The 23,832-nt window shown below is 39.2% G+C and overlaps 1 pseudogene; it reads left to right on the top strand.

Moving 5' to 3' along the window:
* The first annotated feature begins 1,868 nt into the window (after positions 1-1,868).
* LOC136386938 (histone-lysine N-methyltransferase PRDM9-like) lies at positions 1,869-16,943 on the top strand (annotated as a pseudogene).
* Positions 16,944-23,832: the final 6,889 nt, after the last annotated feature.

The raw sequence follows: 23,832 nt of genomic DNA, 5'->3' as shown, positions 1-23,832 counted from the left end.
GCAGGGTGAGAGGCGGTTTCTGCCGGGTGCTGCGCAAAATCACGTTGCCGTGTCTCCCCCTAGGACCCTGAAGCCTTCAGGGACATTCGCGCCTACTTCTCCTGGGAGGGGTGGCCGTCTTGGGTGACTGGGAAAAGGCACGCTGCCCCAATGGGGTGAGGAACCAGGACACGCTGCTGCACACAGGTGATGGGGCACGGAAACCAGGATGTGGGAACTGCGGGAGGCAGGCCCACCTGAGTGGGGGCTGCTCCTTCAAGCGATTCACCTTGGGGACCAGGATTTTGTTTCTCCTCAGGCCTCAGAGCCCCTCTAACCGCTTTTATGATTCACCGCTTGCAGGCCACCAAAACCCTGGCGGTGGACACTGAGGACTCGCATGAAGAATGGACTAGGAGGCAACAAGGTGAGGGGCCACAGGCATGGTGCTGCCCTTTTGAAACTGACAATGGTCAGGTCCCAGTGTCTCAACAGCTAACAAGGGACAGAGCTTGCATTTAGCAAACAAGCGTGATGCAAACAGTGCATTGTGCAGTAAGGGGCGATTTGCTACACTGCTTCCATGTGTAAATAATTACACATATTTATAGATGTGTTAATGAGCAGGAATGGTAGAGAAGTATAAAATTAGCACATAAGAAATAACTCATTCAGAGCACTTGTCATCACAAGAGGAGGAGGAAGGTCTGGCCAGTGAGCAGTGCTCCAGGACAGGGTTGCCTTGGCAGTGCCAGCCACATTGCACATGGGAAAGGATTAAACATAGTGATTAAGGCAGCTGGGGTTGTGAGCCAGGAACCATTGTATCAGGCCCTGTGTCAACCATCTCTTTAATGTGTCTGGAAAACACTCTAGTTAAAAATTGGGTAAGAGAAAATCATTTGTAGATTTCAGTTCCTGTGAGTCCTCTAGAAAGGCTAATTAGTATGGCCTAGGTATGTGGGGTGAACTTTGGATAGGCCTGGATTTAAGCTCTACTAAATTCAGAGTGAATTTAACACTGGAGATTTGGGCAAATCTTACAAATTCTCTGAGCTCTTGAATACTAATGTGTAAGGTAAAGATACGTGCATATATTCTTTGAAAGTGTTGAATTCAATTTATTTATTTGCATATGTATTTGTTTATATTTTAGGTAAGATGATGGAAGATAGTGAGGCTGACTCTCATATGGACTCTTACAAGGATCTACCTGGTAACCCCAATTTCTGAATAATGAGCTGGTTTTTAGCAACTCAGATTGATGTGCTCCAGCTAACCAAACTTTCTCAGTGCCCAGGGCCAATGCTAGAACAAATTGAGCTGCTGGCTGAAGAAAAGAAAGAAGGAGAGAACTGGGAGAAGGAGGGGTGGAGAAGGAGATGGTTGCTTCTCTTATGTACCCTGACCAGAATCACACCCAGGACATAAAATGGGCAAACACTCTATCCACTGAGCCACAGTCTAGGGCTTAAATTCAATATAAAAAAACTGACACTTTCATGTTGTCCAATAAATACACCCCGGATACTAGCGACCATACCCTGTTGGTGTTGTATACTAGGCCTTTCCTCAATACCTTACATATACTGTGCCCTAAATATATATTTTATGAATAACTAAAAGTTGAAAAATTAAACCTCATAATGGAAAGATCTAGAAACAAAGTTTGAATTGACCATCTGTAGTCAGTGTAGAGGGTTACTATTATAGAGGCTTTCTGAGCCAATAGTTGACAAAAGAAAATACTAGAGTATAAAGAAGGATGAATGATAATTTGATGGGAGGACATTATGTGTTTTTTGACAAAGTAGGGACTAACACTCCAGACTCCACCAAACTCACTCCTCTCCAACTTAGAACTCAGGAGAAAGGAGACTAAAGTAAAGATGTATAGCCTATAAGAAAGAAAAGGCCAAGTGCACCAAGAGGTCAGCGAGCCCCAGGACGATGACTACCTCTGTAAGTGACCCTCACAAAGCATGTTATCTGTTCATACAATAATTTCATCTAGTCATTTGGTCATTAGAGAATTCTGTTCCCCTATGGATCTACACTACAGAATTGAGGCTCAATGATGTGAGTGCCTGCACTCTCTCTGAAGCTCTATATGTCCAGGAACATGCACTAAACCTTCCCTAATCCCTGTTGCTCTCACGCCCAGGTTGTGAGAACTGTCAGAACTTCTTCATTGACAGTTGTGCCATGAACGGGCCTCCTACATTTGTAAAAGACAGTGCAGTGGATAAGGGGTATCTGAACCACACAGCGCTCACTCTGCCCCCTGGGTTGAGAATCAGACCATTGGGCATTCTGGAAGCTGGTCTTGGAGTGTGGAATGAGGCATCTGCTCTGCCAGTGGGTCTGCACTTTGGCCCTTATAAGGGCCAGATCACAGAAGATGAAGAGGCAAGCAACAACGGATACTCCTGGCTGGTGAGAAGTATTTACCTCTTCCCCTGTCTTGTGACTTCCCACATCCCTCCCATAGCTTGGTGGGACCTGTCTTTCTACATACTAGGACATGGATGGAGATAATATGGTTAGCTCTGGGTACTGACTGAACTTTGCAGACCATGGAGCTCCTGTTGAGGATCACAGGTTAAGTGGGAGCAATGTGGTACAGACAAAAAGGAATGCCTCCTTCCAGCCCTAAGTGGACAGGTCAACTCAGATGTAATGAGTAAAGAAAGTATCATGTGGTCATGAGTGGCAATGCATGCAAGCTGAAAGAGCTTTGTTGACAGAGAAATTACCTCCACATCTAAAAAAAACCTTTATATTTTCTTCCTGAAATGCAGATCAACAAAGGGAGAAACTGCCATGAGTATGTGGATGGGAAGGATGAATCCTGGGCCAACTGGATGAGGTAAGGCCAAGAAGTTTCAGGGAGTCACAGAGAACACTCATCCCTCTCAGGCCCATACATCTTTTCTTCTCATAATGCCTACCTCAGTGGTCTCCTTCAATTCTCTGTTCCTCTTTTTTTTCCTCTTGTTCTTTCAAAGCAAGAGGTATTTAGATGAAAAAAGAGAGATAAAAATATAGCATATGTCCTCAAAATATAAATCTCTATGCTAGACAAAATTTAGGCACTGGAAAAAAATTTTGAGAGCCTGGACTAAACTTTAATTGATCTAATGAACATTATTTAAGCAAGTTTTTACTGTATTTCAGTTTAGAGGAAGGTATTATTAAAACATTATATAACCCATCTTTTTTTGGAGGACGAATTGCAGAGTAAAACAATTGATTTTAAAAATGTTTAACTATAATTTTTCTATTTTTTGAGAAGTGCACAGTGCCAGGATACCTAAAGCAAGGATAGCCTAGAGCTGTGAGGGCAGCAAATTATCCCAGCCTCACTTCTAACTAGAACTGAGTTCTGAAGCCTGCAGAGCAATGATCATTTGCCACTTTCCTAGGGGCTCTTTTACCAGAGGCTACAGAATGTGAATAAGCTATTATTGTTCTGAATGATTTTGCTAAGATAAAGAGACCTCCAAGTCCCAATATGTTGGCTCAGCCCGATCATGGAAGTCCAGGGTTTGATTCCCAGCCAGGGCACACAGAAGTGCTCATCTGCTTCTCTACACTTTTTCCACTCCTCCATCATTATCTCTCTCTTCCCCTCCCATAGCAAAGGCTATATTGGAGCAATGTTGGCCTGAGCACTGAGGATGGCTCCATGGCTTCTGCCTCAGTTGCTAGAATAGCTTCAGTTGCACTGGTGCAATGCTGAGATGGGCTGAATATCGCCCCCTGGTGGGCATTTCAGGTGGATCCTGGTTGGGCTCATGCAGGAGTTTGTCTGCCTCCCCATTTCTCACTTCTGTGAGGCAGAGAGACCTCCAGTTTTTTTGGGAACCTGAGTGAGGCATAAAATGTTACCTAAATAAAATGTGAGGAGAATGAATAAAGGCCTCTCAAAAAAAGATGAACTTGCGTTGAGTATTGAATGATGTGAACTAATCTAGACACAGAGTTCAACATCAAGTAGCAAGTTCTGCGTTATAAACAGGACCTGAGTTAGTTTAGAGAAGCTAGAGATCACTGGTTTTTATGGCCAATCAGGGTGGAGGTTACATCTGGAATTGGCTTTGGAAAATGGTATTAGGCAGGATGAGCACTGTAAGCAGGACCTGGAGATAGGAGGTAGTATGACATTGTAACAGGCTCAGACATTGAACAGAAGTTTCTCCAGGAGCACTGTGAGAGTGGGTGACATCAGAGCCTGAGTGTCAGGTTCAGAGCTGGACATGGATCTGAGAAGTAGTAGAAACTCATCACCTGTGTGTTTCTTTTCTTTCACCTGCCTCAATCCCAGGTATGTGAACTGTGCCCGGGATGATGAAGAGCAGAACCTTGTGGCCTTTCAGTATTGCAGGCAGATTTTTTACCGAACCTGCCAGATCATCAAGCCAGACTGTGAGCTGCTAGTCTGGTATGGTGATGAGTATGGCCAGAAGCTGGGCATCAACTATGGAAGCAAGCAGAGAGAGTTCTCAGCAGCTAGAGGTGGGCACAACCATTCTTCAAAATGGAAAGAAAAAAAAGAACTCACCTTAGAATTTTTCATGGTACATTCTAAAGTCAGTAAGATTTCGAATCAGATGATTCAGAAATTAAGGATTCATTTCTTATGTCTTTGATTCTTAGGAGAAATTTTTATATTTTTTACTTTTTTTCTTCTTTATTTTTTAAAATTTAATTAATTGTGAGGGTTTTTTTTGTTTTGTTTTGTTTTGTTAATTTTTTTTATTTTTCTGAAGCTGGAAACAAGGAGAGACAGTCAGACAGACTCCCACATGCTCCCGACCAGGATCCACCAGGCACGCCCACCAGGGGGCGATGCTCTGCCCCTCCGGGGCGTCGCTCTGTCGCGACCAGAGCCACTCCAGCGTCTAGGGCAGAGGCCAAGGAGCCATCCCCAGTGCCTGGGCCATCTTTGCTCCAATAAAGCCTCAGCTGCGGGAGGGGAAGAGAGAGACAGAGAGGAAGTAGAGGGGGAGGGGTGGAGAAGCAGATGGGCGCCTCTCCTGTGTGCCCTGGCTGGGAATCGAACCCGGGACTTCTGCACACCAGGCCAATGCTCTACCACTGAGCCAACCGGCCAGGGCCAATTGTGAGTTTTTTTTAAGGATTATAAAAGTTATATTTATTCACGATGCTACATTTATTGCATTCCCTTAGAAAAATGGAGAACTGTTTATGTACCAATTTGCACATATAAAACTTTATACAAATTATGTGTATCACATAAAGGCCTCTGGTACAGCTAAAATCCTGACACTATAATTGGGGTAATCCTACTGCAAGGTGTCCAGTTTATCAAGTCTGTCCATAGAAAATTAAACAGTGGAATTACAGTCAGTCTCACAGCTTACATGTAGAAATTATTTAAAAATATAATAAAATAAAACTTTCAATTCTCTAAAACTCAAAAAAGGTAAACAGGAAGTGGATACATTTTGCTACTCATTTCAATTTAACATGACAAATTTACACCTCATTATGTCTGGGGAAAAAATGATCACTGTAGTGTTGACATTATCTTTATAAGGTGCAGCTGCTTTAGAAGGTATTTTGTCAAAATGTTTGCCAAACAATTAAAAAAAATAATATTCTTCTTATAAAATGGTACGACATCTTAAGGAACCAGAAGATACTAAATGTCTTTGGCTATACAACTAAAAGGCAATTTTGTGTTTACATAGATTCTAGGGTCACCCTGAATGCATCTCCTCTCCTCCCATTCCCCTCAACCTCTTCCTTGCCCTCTTCCTAAAGTGCCCTCCCTCTTCTGTTCAGATTTATCTCATCCCATCACCCCCTTTCCCTCTGTCCTCTTTTCTTCTGGTCCCTTTGATTCCTCCTCTGTCTCTATTCTGTTCCTCAGTTCACATTATTCCTTGGATTCCTCAAATGAGTGAGGTCATATGAAATTTTTCTTTCTCTACCTGGCTTATTTCACTCAACAAAATAGTTTCTAGGTCCCTCCATATTGTTGCAAAAGGTAATAATTCCTTCTTTTTCATAGCCCCATAGTATTCCATTGTGTATATGTACCACTGCTTTTTAATCCACTCGTACTCTGATGGACACTTGGGCTGTTTCCAGATCTTTGATATTGTGAACAATGCTGCCATAAACATGGGGGTGCATTTCTTTTTTTTCAGTTGGTGATATGGTGTCCTTGGAATATATTCCTATAAGTGGGATGGCTGGGTCAAAGGGTAGTTCTGTTTCTAATTTTTTGAGGAATCTCCATACTGTTTTCCACAGTGGTTGAACCAGTCTGCATTCCCACCAGCAGTGCAGGAGGGTGCCCTTTTTTCCATATTTGTGCCAGCACCTATCATGTGTTGATTCATTTATGAGTGCCATTCTGACTGGTGTGAGGTGGTATCTCATTGTGGTTTTAATTTACATTTCTCTAATGATTAGTGATGTTGAACATTTTTTTAATTTGTCTATTGGCCATCTGTATGTCCTCTTTGGAGAAGTGTCTGTTCATTTCTTGTGCCCATTTTTGATTGGATAATGTTTGTCTTTCTGGTGTTGAGTTTTACAAGTTCTTATAAATTTTGATCATTAACCCTTATCAGATGTATTGTCGAATATGTTCTCCCATTGTGTGGTTTGTCTTTTTATTCGGTTCATATTGTCTTTAGTTGTGTAAAAGCTTTTTAGTTTGATATAGTCCCATTTGTTTATCCTGTCTTTTATTTCATTTGCCTGTGGAGATAAATCAACTAAGATACTGCAATGATAGATGTCGGTGAGCTTTCTGCCTAAGATTTCTTGTAGGATACTTATGGTTTCACGATTTACATTTAAGTCCTTTATCCATTTTGAGTTTATATTTGTGTATTGTGTAAGTTGGTGGTCTAGTTTCATTTTTTTTTTTACAGGTAGCTGTCCAGTTTTCCCAACACCATTTGTTAAAAAGACTGTCTTTACTCCACTGTATGCTCTTACCTCCTTTTTCAAATATTAATTGGCCATAAAAATGTGGGTTTATTTTTGGGTTCTCTGTTCTCTTCCATTGGTCTATATGGCTGTTCTTTTGCCAGTACCAAGCTGTTTTGAATACAATGGACTTGTAGTATAACTTGATATCAGGAAGTGTGATACCTCCCAGTTTATACTTCTTTTTCAAGATTGCTGAAACTATTCGTGTTCTTTTTTGGTTCCATATAAATTTTTGGAATATGTGTTTTATATATTTGAAGTATGTTATTTATATTATAATTGGTATTGCATTGAATTTACAAATTGCTTAGGGTAATAGAGACATTTTAATTATGTTTATTCTTCCGAACCATGAGCGCAGTATATGCTTCCACTTGTTTGTGTCTTTCTTGATTTCTTTTATCAATGTTTTATAATTTTCTGTGTACAAGTCTTTAACCTCCTTGGTTAAATTTACTCCTAGGTTTTTAGTTTTTTGGTTATGATAGTGAAGGAGATTGTTTCCTTAATTTCTCTTTGTGACAATTTATTTTTCATGTATAAAAAAACCTCTGATTTTTGTGTATTAATTTTATATCCTGCCACCTTGCTGAATTTATTAGGTCCAGTTGTTTTTTGACTGAGACTATAGGGTTTTCTATATACAGTTTCATATCATCTGCAAATAATGATAGTGTTACTTCTTCTTTTCCAATTTTGATGCCTTTGATTTTTTCTTCTTGTCTGATTGCTGTAGCTAGGAATATCAGTACTATGTTGAATAAGAGTGGTGAAAGGGGGCACCCCTGCCTTGTTTCTTATTTTAGGGGAATTGCTTTTAATTTTTGTCCATTAATTACAATGTTTACTGTGGTTTTGTCACAGATGGCCTTTATCATGTTGAGGTATGTTTCCTGTATTCCCACTTTGCTAAGTGTTTTGATCATAAATGGGTGCTGAATTTTATCAAATTCTATTTCTGCATTGATTGAAATTATCATGTAGTTTTTTTCCTTCTTTTTTTTTGTGGTGAATCACATTAATTGATTTAAGAATGTTGTACAGTCCTTGCCTCCCCAGAATAAATCCCACTTGATCATGATGTATGATTTTTTTCAGTATTGCTGGATCTGGTTCGCTAATATTTTGTTGAGGATTTTAACATCTAAATTCATCAGGGTTATTGGCCTATAATTTTCTTTCTTTGTGTTGTCTTTGTCTAGTTTTGGAATCAGAATTATGCTCGCCTCATAAAAGAAACTTGGAAGTGTTTCTTCCTCCTGAATTTTTTGAAATAGCTTGAGAAGGATAGGAGTTAGTTCTTCTTTGAATATTTGATAGAATTTACTAGTGAAGCCATCGGGCCCAGGAGTGTTGTTTTTTGGGAGCTTTGTGATAAGTATTTTGATCTCTTTTGTTGTAATCGGTCTTTTTAGGTTTTCTGATTCTTCCAGATTGATTTTTGAAAAATTATGTATCAAGGAATTTGTCCATTTCACCTACATTGTTTAATATTTTGGCATACAGTTCTTCATAGTGTTTTCTTACATTATTTTGTATTTCTGTTGTGTCAGTTGTTATTTCTATGCTCTCATTTCTAATTTTATTTATTTGAGTTTTCTCTCTTCTTTTTTTGTTGAGTCTTGTTAACGGCTCATCGATCTTGTTTACCCTTTCAGAGAACCAGATCTTGCTTTCATTCATCCTCCATATTGTTTCTTTAGCTTCTATGTCATTTATTTCTGCTCTGATCTTTATTATTTTCTTCCTTCTTCTACTTCTGGGCCTTACATGCTGTTCTTTTTTTAGTTTTTTTAGATGAAGGGTTAGGTTGTTTATTTAAGCTTTTGCAAGCTTCTTAAGGAATGCCAGTAGTGCTATGAACTTCCCTCTCAGGACTGCTTTTGCTGTGTCCCATACATTTTTTTTTTGTATTTTTCTGAAGCTTGAAACGGGGCGAGACAGTCAGACAGACTCCTGCATGCGTCCAACCGGGATCCACCCGGCAGGCCCACCGGGGGCGACACTCTGCCCACCAGGGGGCAATGCTCTGCCCCTCTGGGGCATTGATCTGTTGGGACCAGAGCCAATCTAGTGCCTGGGGCAGAGGCCAAGGAGCCATCCTCAGTGCCCGGGCCATCTTTGCTCCAAAGGAACCTTGTCTGTGGGAGGGCAAGAGAGAGAGAGAGGAAGGAGAGGGGGAGGGGTGGAGAAGCAGAAGTGTGCCTCTCCTGTGTGCCCTGGCTGGGAATCGAACCTGGGACTTCTGCACGCCAGGCCGACGCTTTACCACCGAGCCAACCGGCCAGGGCCTGTCCCATAAATTTTGAATTGTTGTTTGCTCATTATCATTTGTTTCTAGGAATTTTTTAATTTCTTCTTTGATTTTATTGTTAACCTATTCATTATTTAATAACATGCTATTTAGTTTCCATGTGTTTGAGTATTTTTCAGTTTTTCTGTTGTGGTTGATTTCTAGTTTTATGCCATTGTGATCAGAGAAAATGCTTGATATTATTTTAATCTTTTTAAATTTGTTGAGACTGCTTTTGTTTATTAACATGTGGTCTATCTTAGCGAAAGTACCATGAACACTTGAAAGAGTGTATATTCTGCTGCCATAGGGTGAATGGCTCTAAAAACATTAAATCAAGTTGATCTAGTGTGTCCTTTAAGTCTGTGGTTTTTTTGTTAATTTTTTTCTTGAGGATCTATCTAGTGATGTTATTGGAGTATTGAAATCTTCTAATATTATAGCATTGCTGTTAATCTCACCCTTTATATTCATCAAAGTCTGCTTGATATATTTAGGTGCTCCTATATTAGGTACGTAGATATTTATGATGGTTATATCTTCCTGTTTGATTGCTCCTTTTATTATTATGTAGTGACTTTCTTTATCTCTTACTATAGTCTTTGTTTTAAAGGTCATTTTGTCTGATACTACTATTGCTACCCCAGTTTTTTTTTTTTCATTTTCCTTTGCATGAAATATTTTTTCCATCGTTTTACCTTCAGTCTATGTGCATCTTTTGTTTTAAGGTGTGTCTCTTTGTTGTTTTTTGTTTGTATGTTTTTCTTGTATTTTTCTGTAGTTGGAAACTGGGAGGCAGTCAGACAGACTCCTGCATGGGCCCAACCAGGATCCACATGGCATTCCCACCAGGGGGCTAAGGTGTGTCTCTTGTAGACAGCATATGTACAGTTCCTGTTTTCTTTTCTATACAGCTATCTTATGTCTTTTGATTGGATCATCTAAACCAGTGTTTCCCAACCTTTTTTGTGCCATGCCCCACCTTTACCTTTCTAAAATTTTTATGTCCCCCCCTATGTAACATACATAATTTTTAACATTAAAAAATTGATTTGTTCACTTAATAAACATAAATGATAGGTTCTAGGAAGAAATCACTATGAAATTGTTAACAAAACACAGTAAGTAAAATTTCAAAACATATAATGAAAAACAGAAATTTAAATTCCAAATAATTTTAATACAGATTTCTCTATATTAATTTATTATTTTAATTTAGTGTGATCCTTGTGCTTGATGCTTGCTGCACAGAGATTTTATATTAGGTTCCAATTTGGTTAGCTTTAGTCTCAAGTCTCCACGTTGTGTTATATCCAGCCGATTTCTTTTTTTACCAGTAAATCATTTACAGCACTAAATCCACATTCAGCTAAAAATGAAGATGGAAACGGTAGCAATAGTTTTCTTGCACATTTGGTTGAATTTGGGTATTTGATTTCTGTTTCCTCACAAAGCCATGCCATTGCTCCTTTGATATTAAATAAAGCTTTAACTGACTCATCATTTTGCAATTCTGTGAGTTCTTCTTGATACTGCATATTTGATATATCAGACAAATCCACTAACATTGGCTGCATCATCCATGTTGGGAAATCAATTTGTTTTAAATCAGAAAATTTTTCTTTTAAATCAGTTGATAGAATATTCAAATGATTGACAATAACAAGTAAAGTGGTATCAGTTACTTCACATTTTTGGAGCCAATGAAACTGTTTAAAGTTTTTGTTGTTAATATGTTTCTGACATAACTCAATATTGGTAATGAAACCAAATATCTTTGCTTTTGCATCGACAAGAGTTTTATTTGTTCCTTGAAGTTGCTTATTTAATATATTTAGTTTTTCAAAGATATCAGCTAAATAACTCACAAATGCTTTACCATCTATTGTTAACAGATACTTCATTTCAGGTTTGTCGCTTAAAAAATCACTAAGAGTATCAAACAGTTCCATAAATCTTTTCAAACAGTTTCCTTTAGATAGCCATCTGACTTCAGTATGAAGTAAAAGTCTCACATGGTCTTCATTTTGTTCTTTACAAAATAGCTTGAAAAGACGCTCACATTTGGCACTAGCTTTAATAGCATTAACACACTTTATTACTGTATGTAATACTTCATTCAGAATAGGCGAGATGTTTTTAGCTACCAAATTTTCCCTATAAATAACACAATGCACAATAATCATTTCTGGATTCGCATCTTTCATCAATTTTAAGCAGCCATTTTTCTTGCCCATCATATTGGGAGCACCACATGTAGCACAAGATGTTATATTTTTCATTGGTATGTCATTGACATCTAAGTAGTGTTTTAGCTTATTATATATATCTTTGGAGGTAGTGGTGCTTTCTAATCTTTTACAGAACAACATTTCTTCAGCAAAATATCCTTTATCAATATATCTTACATAAGTTATCAATACTGCCTCACTGTCTCTCAAAGTTGATTCATCCATTTGCAAGGAGAATTTTCTTGTTTTCAGCTTTTCAAGAAGTTGTTTTTCAATATACTCACTCATTTCGTCTATTCTTATGCTAACAGTATTGTCACTGAGTGGCATAGCTTTTACATCTTTGCCATCTTTTTCAAGAACCGTTTTAAGAAATCCTGATATTGATGGTTTTATTAAATTCTCTCCTATAGTGTGATTTTCTCCAGTTTTAGTGATGAATAAAGAAATTTGATAACTAGCCCCAAGAACACGATTATTAGTTGAAGTATGAGCAGTAAATAGAGACTTTAATGTTGTTCTTTTTTCAAAAATTTTCTTTAAAGTTTTAAAGTAACTCAAATCTGAATTAATATGAGCACTATGTTTCGCCTTCAAATGTGCCTCAAGACAACCTCATTTTATTGATTCGTTGGTCAAGCATTGCTGGCATAAAAGACAAAAAGGAATCCACTCATCATGAACAGTGGGTATGAACCCAAATTTTAAATATTCCTCCAAATATTGACGAGTTTTTTTCTTGCTTGCACCACTCATTTTACTATGGCTATAAGAAATAAAAATAAGATCAATTAAAAACTAATATTAAAATATGTGTTAAAATATATTCAATGTGACATAGAGTAAACATATACTAAAAATTCATATTTATTTAAATGTATATAACACATTTACTACACTACCACCGCAAATCAAAAGGTATCTATATTTTTTCCACTTGACAAAATTTTCTGGAAAGTTATGCTTCTAAAATTAAAATTGTCATGCATGCACTATTATAGCTCCAATAATATTTATAAAATATTAGTGCTTTCTAGCCCCGATGCAAGAAGTACTTAATAAAGAGTTTAATATTGATAAAAATAAAATCAAATACTTACCAATTATATCTATACAATATATATGTGTATATTTATTAAATCAATGAGCTTTTACAACAGTTTTGACTGACACTTATATCAAATTAACACCAACTGAATGATGTGAAACACTACAGATCTTGCGATGGGCCAATTAGGTGAGAATAACTGCGTTGTTTAGCGAGTTTTTAAACCGTCCGGGGTTTCCCGCGGCAGACAGCACGCTCCAGACAGCACGCTCCGCGGTGAACCCAGGATGAAGTTTACTTGACGACGCCAATCACCCAGTTGATATTTTGGTATCATCAAACGAAATTATACGTAATAATTATTTACCGCAATTATTTAAGAATTGCATTTTTTGTTAAATTTGGCACCGATATCTAGCATTGCATTTAAATGGCCCGGCGCGAAAGAGTTAAAGTCGTGTCAAGTCCATTTTCAAATTGCCCCCCTTAACTATTGAATTGCCCCCCTGTGGGGCGTGGGCCCCACATTGGGAAACACCAATCTAAACCATTTACATTTAAGGTTATTATTGATATGTAGTTGTTTATTGCCATTTATTCTTTAAATCTTTATTTCTTCTTTGCTATATTCTTTTCCCAATGTATTCTGTTTACAACAAACCCCTTAACATTTCCTGCAGTATTGGTTTGTTTGTAATGAATTCCTAATTTAAAAAATATATATTCTCTGTTGCCTTTTTTTTGTCTTTATTTTTTTCTATTTTTTAATCTTTTATTTTTATTGAATTCAGAGAGAGGAAGGGGGGGTAAGGGGGAGACAGAAGCATCAATCTGTTTCTGTATGTACCCCAGTGAAGGACCAAATAAGCCACCTCTGTTTTGCAAGACAATGTTCCAGCCAAGTGAGCCATCCAGCCAGGGCCTAATTTATTTATTTATTTATTTTATTTTATTTTATTTTTTTTGTCTGGGAAGCTTTTTATTTCTCCTTCAATTTTAAATGATATCCTTGCTGGATAAAGTAGTCTTGGTTGTAGGCTCTTCTTCTGCATTACTTTGAATATTTCTTGCCATGCCCTTTTGGTCTCAAATGTTTCTGTTGAGAATTCAGATGTCATTGTTTTGGGAGCTCCTTTGTAGGTGATAGCCTTCTTTTCTCTAGCAGCTTTTAATATTTTCTCTTTATCGCTTATCTTTGGCATTTTAATTATGATGTGTCTTGGTGTAGGTCTTTTTGGGTTTCTCTTTAATGCAGTTCTCTGTGCTTCTTGAACTTGTGAAATTCTTGCTTGCATCAATTTAGGGAGGTTATCAGCTATGACTTGATGGAAATAAAGTTTCTATCCCTCGTTCTTTCTCTTCTTTTTTAGGAACCCCTCTGATGCAAATGTTATTTCTCTTCATGTTATCACAGAGCTCTCTTAGAGTTACCTCAGACTTTTTGAGTCTCTTTTTTTTTCTGCTCTGTTTCTGTGCCTTCATTTATCATGTTTTCTAATTTACTGGTTCAATCCTCAGCTTCATCCATCCTGCTTTTACTTTCTTCTATTGTGGTCTTCCTCTCTGATATTGTATTTGTCACCTACGACTGATTCTTTTTTAATATTTCAATGTTTTTTTTATACTTGCTATCCTTTTATTTAGGTGACCATCCATTGTTGTTCTAAGATCCCTAAGCATCCTAACAATCATTATTCTAAACTCTGTATCTGGCAATTTGGTTATTTCCATATCACTCAGTTCTTTTTCTCGAGATTTCTGTTGTGGTTTCATTTGGATTGCACTTTTCTGTCTTCTCATTATGTCTGTGTGTTTGAGTGTGTTGTTTGTAGAGCTGGTTGAGTCTTGTCCAGATTTGGTTTTTCACACTGATTGTTCATAACATAAATTAATTTGTAATCCAGTTTGGTGGTGTGAGCTGGGAGTCTTTGCATCTGCCTACTCTGCTGCCATCTTCAGGTCTCTCTAGGACAAATATTTCTTGACAAGCCAACAATTTTCTAAGCCCTTTTTATACTGTTTGTTCACTGCTCCTGCCATTCCCCAGGCACCAGGTGAAATAAGAAACTGCCATTCACCAATAAGCAAGGAATATGATAGCCATTTAACACAGCACTAACCATAACTTTTTATGAAGATGGAAAAAGTTTAAGAAATTTAATTTTTTAAGTGAGAGGAAGGAAGATAGATTCCTTAATGTGCCCCAACCAGGATCCTCCCAGCAACCTCAGTCTGAGATCCATGCTCAGACTAGCCAAGTTATTTTCAATGCCTAGGGTCAACACTTGAACCAACTGAACTATCGAGCTGATGATCAAACCAATTAAGCCACTGACTGTGGGAGGGTAAGAGAGAGAGAAAAGAGATGGAGGGGAAGAGAAGCAGATAGTTGCTTTTTTTTTTCAGAAGCCAGAAACAGGGAGCAGGGAGGCAGTCAGAGAGACTACCCCATGTGCCCGACTGGGATCCACCTGGCACGCCCACAAGGGGGTGATGTACTGCCCATCTGGGGCATTGCTCTGTTGTGACCAGAGCCAGTCCAGCACCTGAGGCAGTGGCCACAGAGCCATCCTCAGCACCTGGAAAATCTTTGCTCTAATGTAGCCTTGGCTGTAAGAGGGGAAGGGAGAGACATAGAGAAAGGAGAGCAGGAGGGGTGGAGAAGCAGATGGGCACCTCTTCTGTGTGCACTGGCCAGAAATGGAACCCGGGACTCCTGCACGCCAGGCTGATGCTCTACCACTGAGCCTACTGGCCAGAGCCAATAGTCACTCTTAGTGTGTGCACTGACTGGAGTTCGAACCTGAGACATCCACATTCCGGGCCAACACTCTATCCACTGGGAAAACAAGCATTGGCTGGTTTTCTGAGGGCCACCTCTGTATAGCATATAGGGTAAGTGCAGAGGTTCAATAGATGCCAAGATGCCTGGAATACAGTGCTGTGATTTGAGCTAAGATGCTGGAAACTTTCCTGAGTGAGGTGGGATGATGATGCTGTTCTTGTCTATAGGGTGGCTTATTCTTTAAGATTTGCTTTGTTAATTTTTGGAGAATACAGTTCAGTGGGAATTCTCTCAGAGATTACTTTATCTCCAAAAGAGAGAGGATTATGGATTAGCTGGAGAGGGATAGAAGTCAGGCATGCAAGAAGTATGATTGTGGGTCCTGGCTAGTTAGCTCAGTTGGTTAGAGCTGCTACCTGTAATACCAAGGTTGTGCCTGGGGCAGGGCACATTCGAAAAATGACCAATGACTGCATGTCTAAATAGAACAATGAATAAATGCCTCTCTCTCTCTTTTTTCTTCTTTTTTTTCTCCTTCTCCTCTTCCTCTTCTTCTTCTTGCTCCTCATTTTTTTCTACTTAAAAATGAATCAATTTGTAAAAAGTATGGTTAGGGAAATATTTTGAAAGGGGTGAAAGGGCCTCTGATGCTACTTGACAGTCCCTCATCTGGAAATGCATATAAAAAGCTCTTGGCACGGGCTTTCTGGATTTCTAAAGAAGGTATAGTACATAAAAATCAAAAGAGAGAAGAGACTGTAAAAAAAACTGTGGGGGAGAGAGAGAATATATTGTCAACCCCATAAGAATGACTCATGGGACAGGTCTTAACAAAACATATGACCCATGCAGCTCTGTCAACATCTATTCTGACCAAAATTTTCTCTTTCAGCAGAACCACAGCCAGAGATACACCCATGTTCTTTCTTCTCTCTGGCCTTCTCCAGTCAGGAATTTCTCAGTCAACATGTGGGATGCAATCACCCCTCTGATATTCTCCCCAGAACATCTACAAGAAAACACCTCCAATCAAAGGATCCCTACCCAGAGGATGAAAATCAGCAGCAGCATTATACTGATACACACAACAAGAATGACAAAGCTGCAGGTCAAAAGATCAAAATACAGTCCAAACATTTGATTAAAAGAAACAGGCCAAGGAGGATTTCAAGAGTTTTTTTCAACCCTCCAAAAAGACACATGGGAAGCTCTACTGAACAAGAGAGAATGATACAGAAAGCACCAAGCAGAGGCCAGAAACTGAATTTAGTGGACACAGAAAAACTGTCTATGAGATTAGTAATGTCAACAAATGAAGCTATCAAGTATGGAGAGTGTCTGCAAGGCTTTGATGATGGGTCACATCTCCTCAAAAAGCAGAGAATACACTCAGGGGAGAAGAACTATGTTTGCAGGCAGTGTGAGCGAGGCTTTACAAAAAAGTCAGACCCCCTCAGACACCAGAAGACACACTCAGGGAAGAAGCCCAATGTTTGCAAGGAGTATGAACAAGTCTTTTCACTGAAGTCACATCTTATCACACAGCAGAGAACACACTATGGGGAGAAACCCTATGTTTGCAAGGAGTGTGAGCGAGGATTTTCACAGAAGTCAACTCTCTTCAAACACTAGAGTACACACTCAGAGCAGAATCCTTATGTTTGCAGGGAGTATGAACGAGGCTTTATGCAAAAGTCAGATCTCTTAAAACGCCAAAGAACACACTCAGGGGAGAAACCCTATGTCTGCAGGGAGTGTTTGCGAGGCTTTACACAAAGGTCACATCTTTCTACACACCAAAGAACACACTCAGGGGAAAAGCCCTATGTTTGCAGGGAATGTGAACGAGGCTTTTCACAGAAATCAAATCTCCTCTCACACCAGAGAACGCACTCAGGAGAGAAGCTGTATGTTTGCCGAGAGTGTGAGTGAAGCTTTTCACTGAAATCAACTCTCCTCTCACACCAGAGAATACACTCAGGAGAGAAGCCATATGTTTGCATGGTGTGTGAGCAAGGCTTTATATAAAAGTCAGACCTCCTCAGACACATGAGGACACACTCAGGGGAGAAGCCCTATGTTTGCATGGTGTGTGAGAGAGGCTTTACAAAAAAGTCAGACCTCCTCAGACACCAGAGGACACACTCAGGGAAGAAGCCCAATGTTTGCAAGGAGTGTGAACAAGTCTTTTCACTGATGTCACATCTTCTCACACAGCAGAGAACACACTCAGTGGAGAAACCCTGTTTGCAAGGAGTGTGAGCGAGGATTTTCACAGAAGTCAACTCTCCTCACACTCCAGAGGACACACTCAAGGGAGAAGCCCTTTGTTTATAAGGAGTGTGAGTGAATCATTAGCATTAAATTGCATCTCCACAATCATAGCTCTTACACAAGTCATAACCCAGCTCTGAGAGGACTTCATAGGAAGTTTACTAACCCCTTATTCTTATAAGATTTTAATTTGTATAGAAGAAACTAAACTTCTTCATTATCAAAAAAAAGATGAGCTCAACAAAACGTTCCTCAAGTGATATGGGAATGTCAACAGCAATATTCTTTTGTTCTAATAAATCTTCATAAAACTATGATGCCCACATACCTCATTCTTCCCCTCCCCATCACTGAAAGCAGAGAGTTCCCAAAGAGCCACAGAGAACTCACACTGTCAAGCACAGAAACTCAACCCCTAAAAACATGGAAATCTGGAGTCAATTTACATAGGTTACTTCCCAGGGAGAGGGATTTGAGGCAGACTCACCAGGAAAAGGGATTTCCTTCACTCCCGGGAAGTAGAGGCTTCTCTCCTTGTAGGATCAACACCCTCCCCCCTTGGCTTTTCTTGGCTCCTGTCATGGATTCCTCTGACCTCTGTAGTCCCTGGTGAAAACCAGGAAGGAATACGTGCATGTCCGTGTCCCTGGCTCAGACTGGGCAGCTTGTCTTCCTCACTCTCTCCTCATTGTTTCTTCAGAATGAGAATCTTATGGTGTACACCACATGGACTCTAGATCATTCCATAGTGGGTTTCAATCTCAGCTCTGCCTTCACCATCTTTGTGACCTAAGGCAGGATTCTCAACTCCTCTTTAGCTGTTTTTTAATCTATAAAATGGAAATAGTGCCTGAGCAAGCAGTGGTGCAGTGCATAGAGCATTGGAATGGGATGGAGATGACCCAGGTTCAAAACGCCAAGGTTGCTGGCTTGAGCACAGGTTCCCCAGCTTGAGTGCAGGGTTGCATGCTTGAGCGTGGAATCATAGATATGAACTTATGGTCACTGTCTTGAAGTTCAGTGTTGCTGGCTTGAGCAAGGAGTTACATGTGCTTTAGTCTCCTGCTCAAGGCACATATGAGAGAGCAATCAATGAACAACTAAGGTGCTTCTTATCTCATTCTTTTCCTGTTTGTCACTATCTGTCCCTTTCTCTGTCTCTCTAAAATAATTTTTGGTTTTGTCTCCACTCTCTAACATGAATAAAATAAAATGACTAGGCTTGACCTGTGGTGGCGTAGTGGATAAAGCATCGACCTGGATTACTGCGATTGCTGGTTCAAAACCCTGGGCTTGCCTGGTCAAGGCACAGTTGGGAGTTGATGCTTCCTGCTCCTCCCCCTTATCTCTCTCTCTTTCTCCTCTCTAAAATGAATAAAATCTTAAAAAAATAAAGTAAAATGAATATACACTCCAGATCAAGGCATATATGGAAGTTGATGCTTTTTGCTCTTCCCCCTTCTCTATCTCCACTCTCTAAAATAAATGTTAAAAATAAATAAAATAAAAATTGCTACTCAATCAGTCTGCAGGATTGAAGATCTTCATTCCAAATGTTTGAAGTCATTTTGGCTCATAAACTCCTTAAAAACTTTAAGTTTTCATGTTTCTTATTTGACAAGACCAAGTACCTAACCTTGTAAAAATAAGCTCTGCCTGATATATGATTAGAAAATGGAAAATTCAGACTACTATATTATGGCACTCACATCTGTTAGAGCTGCTAAAGTTTAAATTTATGACAGTATGAAAGTTCTCATGTATTCATTAATTCTTAGATGTCCCAGACTAAGGATTCAGCCTATAACTTTGGTGTATTAGAATGACACTCTAACTAATCTTCCTGGCCAAGGCATAACCATGGATTTCATCCAACTCTCTCATTTAAAGATGGAAAATACCTTTTTCAGAACCAGTAGATTACCACAAAAAAAGAAAACCAGTAGAGAGAAAACTTAGTTAACATAAGCAGGTAAGTGGATCAACTGAGGAAGGAGGTGCAGGCCCCCTTTTCATTGAGGAGAAAAAAACAAGAAGAATGCAAGGAAGAGACCCTGCATGGGTAACTGAGTCAGACAGTTCTAGATTAACTACTTTCTATAGTTCTCTGAAAAGGTGCCTGGAACCACTTGCTACACAGAGCAAGGAAGATAGAACTTACCTGAAAACCCATTTATCTTTTCTCCAAAGCTTTTAAGAAACCATGTTTACATACCTTAATTAAAAATTCCAACACTTATCCTCTGATTCCACCTAAATTCACCCTCTCATCCTGGAGTCATGAGAGTGACATGTCCCTGTAGAGAAAGGGATCACGAGCCCCTTGCATGAATATTTGTATTCTGTAAAAGGTATATTAGATGTAAGGAATCTAACTTTGTGGAGCACATGTTTGATTCCTCTTTGGGGATCATGCTGCTCCACCAGCTAAATAAATTCTACTTCCTTCATCTTTTTTCAGAGCGTTTTTGTCTTGCCTTGATTCCTGCAATACAACCACTGACAGATAATGCACTGTACCCACCCCTGGTTCTCCTTACTGCCACCAAGGTGTTGTTCCAAAAATGCACACTGACCTAACAGCAAAGACACAGACTGAGGACACATTTAAAAGGGACCATATTGCACTATAAAGCAAGTGACAACAAACTTTAAAGATTTGAAATTATATAACCTGTTTCCACCTCTCATGACAGCTGAACTTGACATCCTTATTAACAGATAAACCAGAAAGTACTTTTACTTCAGTTATAAAATACAATTTTAAATAACCTGTAACATACATGGTAATTAGAATTCTAAAATAATTTTATCTACTGAAGGAGAATAATTTTAAAAAAACTATGGTGCCCTGACCAGATGGTTCAGTGCATGGAGTGTCCCCTGTGTGCCAAGGTTTTGGGTTTTGTCACAGGTCTCAGCAGCTAAGAAAAGTGACCAAGAAATAATTTTATGCTTCTCTCTCTTTTACAAATTAATTATAAAATATAGAAATTGAATGCAAAAATCTATGATACACCTGCTATATGCCTAGTGCGTTTCTCAACAGAAAGGCAGAAAACAAAGAAAAAACTAAAAAACGCAGATATCTCTTCAAACCATATTTCTATTTTTCACCTAGAATAGACTACTTTTTTTTTTACCATCAACAATCTAATTCTGGCTTGACCTGTTGTGGCTCAGTGGATAAACCGTTGACCTGGAAATGCTGAAGTCACCGGTTCGAAACCCTGGGCTTGCCTGGTCAAGGCACATATGGGAGTTGATGCTTCCAGCTCCTCCCCCTTCTCTCTCTCTGTCTCCCTCTCCTCTGTCTCCTTCTCTGTCTCTCTCCTCTCTAAAAATGAATAAATAAATAAAAATTAAAACAAATAATAAAAAAAAATCTAATTCTGCACCTCACAGTGTTTCCTGCCCATTTCTGCCTTTCATAGTGCCTCTCCTACACTGGAACCATTTTTTCTATTACTTTTCCAAAACATGACCAGCAGTGCCTTGGAAAAACTCCTCCAAAACCTGAAGCAGAGGGCTGATGGGATGAAGGACATCTTAGAAAAAAATGGAGTACTCTAATGTGTCATCAAGCATACAAATGTTGGAGCATTCTATCAAATATGACTAAATGGAACCTTGAGACTTCTCCCTGGAGCAGTATCCTGAGTTTTCTAGAATAGAATCTCCCATTAGTTTTGTTCTGTTTCCCCATACAACATCATTACTGAACAGACACCAGAGTCCTTAGACAAATCAGGGCCCCATGGACCATAGGTAACTCAAACTGAGCAATGGACCAACCACCTAATCAAAAAGACTTGGCACCGAACACCAAACACTGCTCTACAGAACCAACCGAGACTAAGACACAACAATGCCAGAAGCTGACATGGCACCTTAAACACCAGAGTCCATACATCATGTCCTAGAACTGGAGTTGCTTGTGGCCTCACACTGAAACTCGACTATGAGGCTACATGCAAGGGGTCCCCAGGTGCACAGCAGAATACAGATTCAACAACAAACACTGGAGAAAGTCTCCTGATCTGTTCACAACCCTATAACCAAACTTCAGACAAGGAGCCAAACAACAAACCTCACCTGCAAAATGACAGATACAGGAACTGAACCTGATACTCACAATGCAAACAGAGGCAGGACTCCATAAAAGACATCTCATGACTTCGTAAGTCCAAGCAGTTAGCTTCAATATGTATTTCATTACCAATGTAAATGTAGAATAGAGAAACATCACTAGCAGCCCTACCACATTCTACCAAACTTCCAAAAATTAAACCAAGTAACAGATGGAGGGAACAGTAATAATGCTTACCCTTAGCTGACACATGTCCATGATCTCATCTGCAGGACTCCCCAGGACTTTGTGCCCCAGCCATTCATGTCACAGGCCAACTCATTGACACTGTGTGCGATGTAATTTAAAAATATCCTCATACTTTGAAAGTTCTAGCAGCTGGGCTAATCATCAGGTGAAATAATGAGATGGACAAGAGATATTAAACATATAATACATACTCAAGGGAAATTCACATTCCCAAGAATATAAGACAATGAGCTTATACTGGGTGTATAGAAAACTGCAAAATACCTGACCAGATGGTTGTGCAGTGGATAGAGCATCAGACTGGGATGCAAAGGACCCAGGTTTGAGAACCCAATGTTGTAAGCTTGAGCACAAGCTCACAGGTTTGAGCAAAGCTCACCAGCTTGGTACAAAGGTTGCTGGCTTGAGCAAGATGTTACTCAGTCTGCTGAAGTCCCATGGTCAAGGCACATATGAGAAAGCAATCAATGAACAACCAAGGTATCACAACAAAAAACTGATGACTGATGCTCCTCATCTCTCTCTGTTTCTGTCTGTCTGTTCCTATATATTCCTCTCTGTGACTCTCCATTTTTGTAAAAAACAACAAAAAAGAACACTTCAAAAACTGAATAACAGAATAATATTTTTTGAAAAAAATGTATTCATTGATCTTAGAGAAAGACAGAGGAGAGAGAGAGAGAGAGAGAGAAAACATAAAGAAGTGGAAACATCACCTCAGAGAAGTTGCCTCTCATAAGTGCATTGACCCAGCAAGCCTCGAGTTTCAAACTGGCAACTACAGCATTCCAATTTGATGCTCTATCCACCACACCACCACAGGTCAGGCCAGAATCTTATATTGACAAAGGTGACATGGATAACATGCAGCTAATTTGAGAACATGTGACACATCTCACAGATTACTTTTTGTTGGAAACCCCCAAAACTTATTGGACACAAGTGGGGTCAAAAAGCTGCTTCTTGCAGTCTTCATGTCTCACACTAAGGTACTTGTACTTAAGTTCTCTTCTGAAACTGGCATGTGCACAAGATGACAAAGAAGCACACTTCACACATATTTAAAGAGACCACGAAGCAACAGAAAACAAGCTTCATAGTTTGAAAGAACATACAGTGTATGTCTTGCTGTCATGGCCATGAACCTAAAAAACATTAATGACAGAGCTATGAGCTCCTTATAATTTAAGGTATGAATAACATTTTCTAAATAACACATCAAATGCATCACAATTGAAAATTTAAAATATCTTCAATTGAATGATAATTAAAATACTACATTAAAAATAACCCTATGGGGCACTGCCCATGTAGTTCAGTGCAGATGCCATTTTCCCAAATACTAAAGTTAATGGTGTGAGCCCCACTGTCATCACCTAAAGGGTGCAACCAATCAGCACATAACTAAATGGAACAACTAAGTGGAGCAATGATTGAATGCTTCTCTCTGTGTGTCTCAAATGAAAGGATAAATTTGGAAAACCAGTAAAAAATAGAGTGATGAATCCACATTGTTGCCACTGTGTTTCTCTCAGCAGGAGGGCAGAATAAAATGACAAACAAAAGGCCCAAATTTCTATTAGGACCATGTTTCTATTCTTCAGCTGGGAGAAACAACATTTCTTGACCATAAGCACTCTGGATTCTGAACCTCAGTGTTTCTCACCCATTTTTTTTACGTGGTGCCTCTCCTACAATGGAAACTTTTTTATCTTTTTTTCCCTCTCATCTGGCTGGCAGTGCCTTAAGAAAACTCCTCCCAAACCTGAGACAGATGGCTGAGGGGACAATGGACTTTTTAGGACACAATGGGTTTCTCTAATGTACCATCAAGCCTATGAATACTGGAGCCTTCTTTCAGATTAGACTAAATGGAACCCTGAGACTTCTCCCTGAAACACCATTTCC

The sequence above is a fragment of the Saccopteryx leptura genome, unplaced genomic scaffold, assembly GCF_036850995.1.
Source record: "Saccopteryx leptura isolate mSacLep1 unplaced genomic scaffold, mSacLep1_pri_phased_curated manual_scaffold_22, whole genome shotgun sequence".
Lineage (NCBI taxonomy): Eukaryota > Metazoa > Chordata > Mammalia > Chiroptera > Emballonuridae > Saccopteryx > Saccopteryx leptura.
This window is presented reverse-complemented; position numbering and strand designations above follow the sequence as displayed.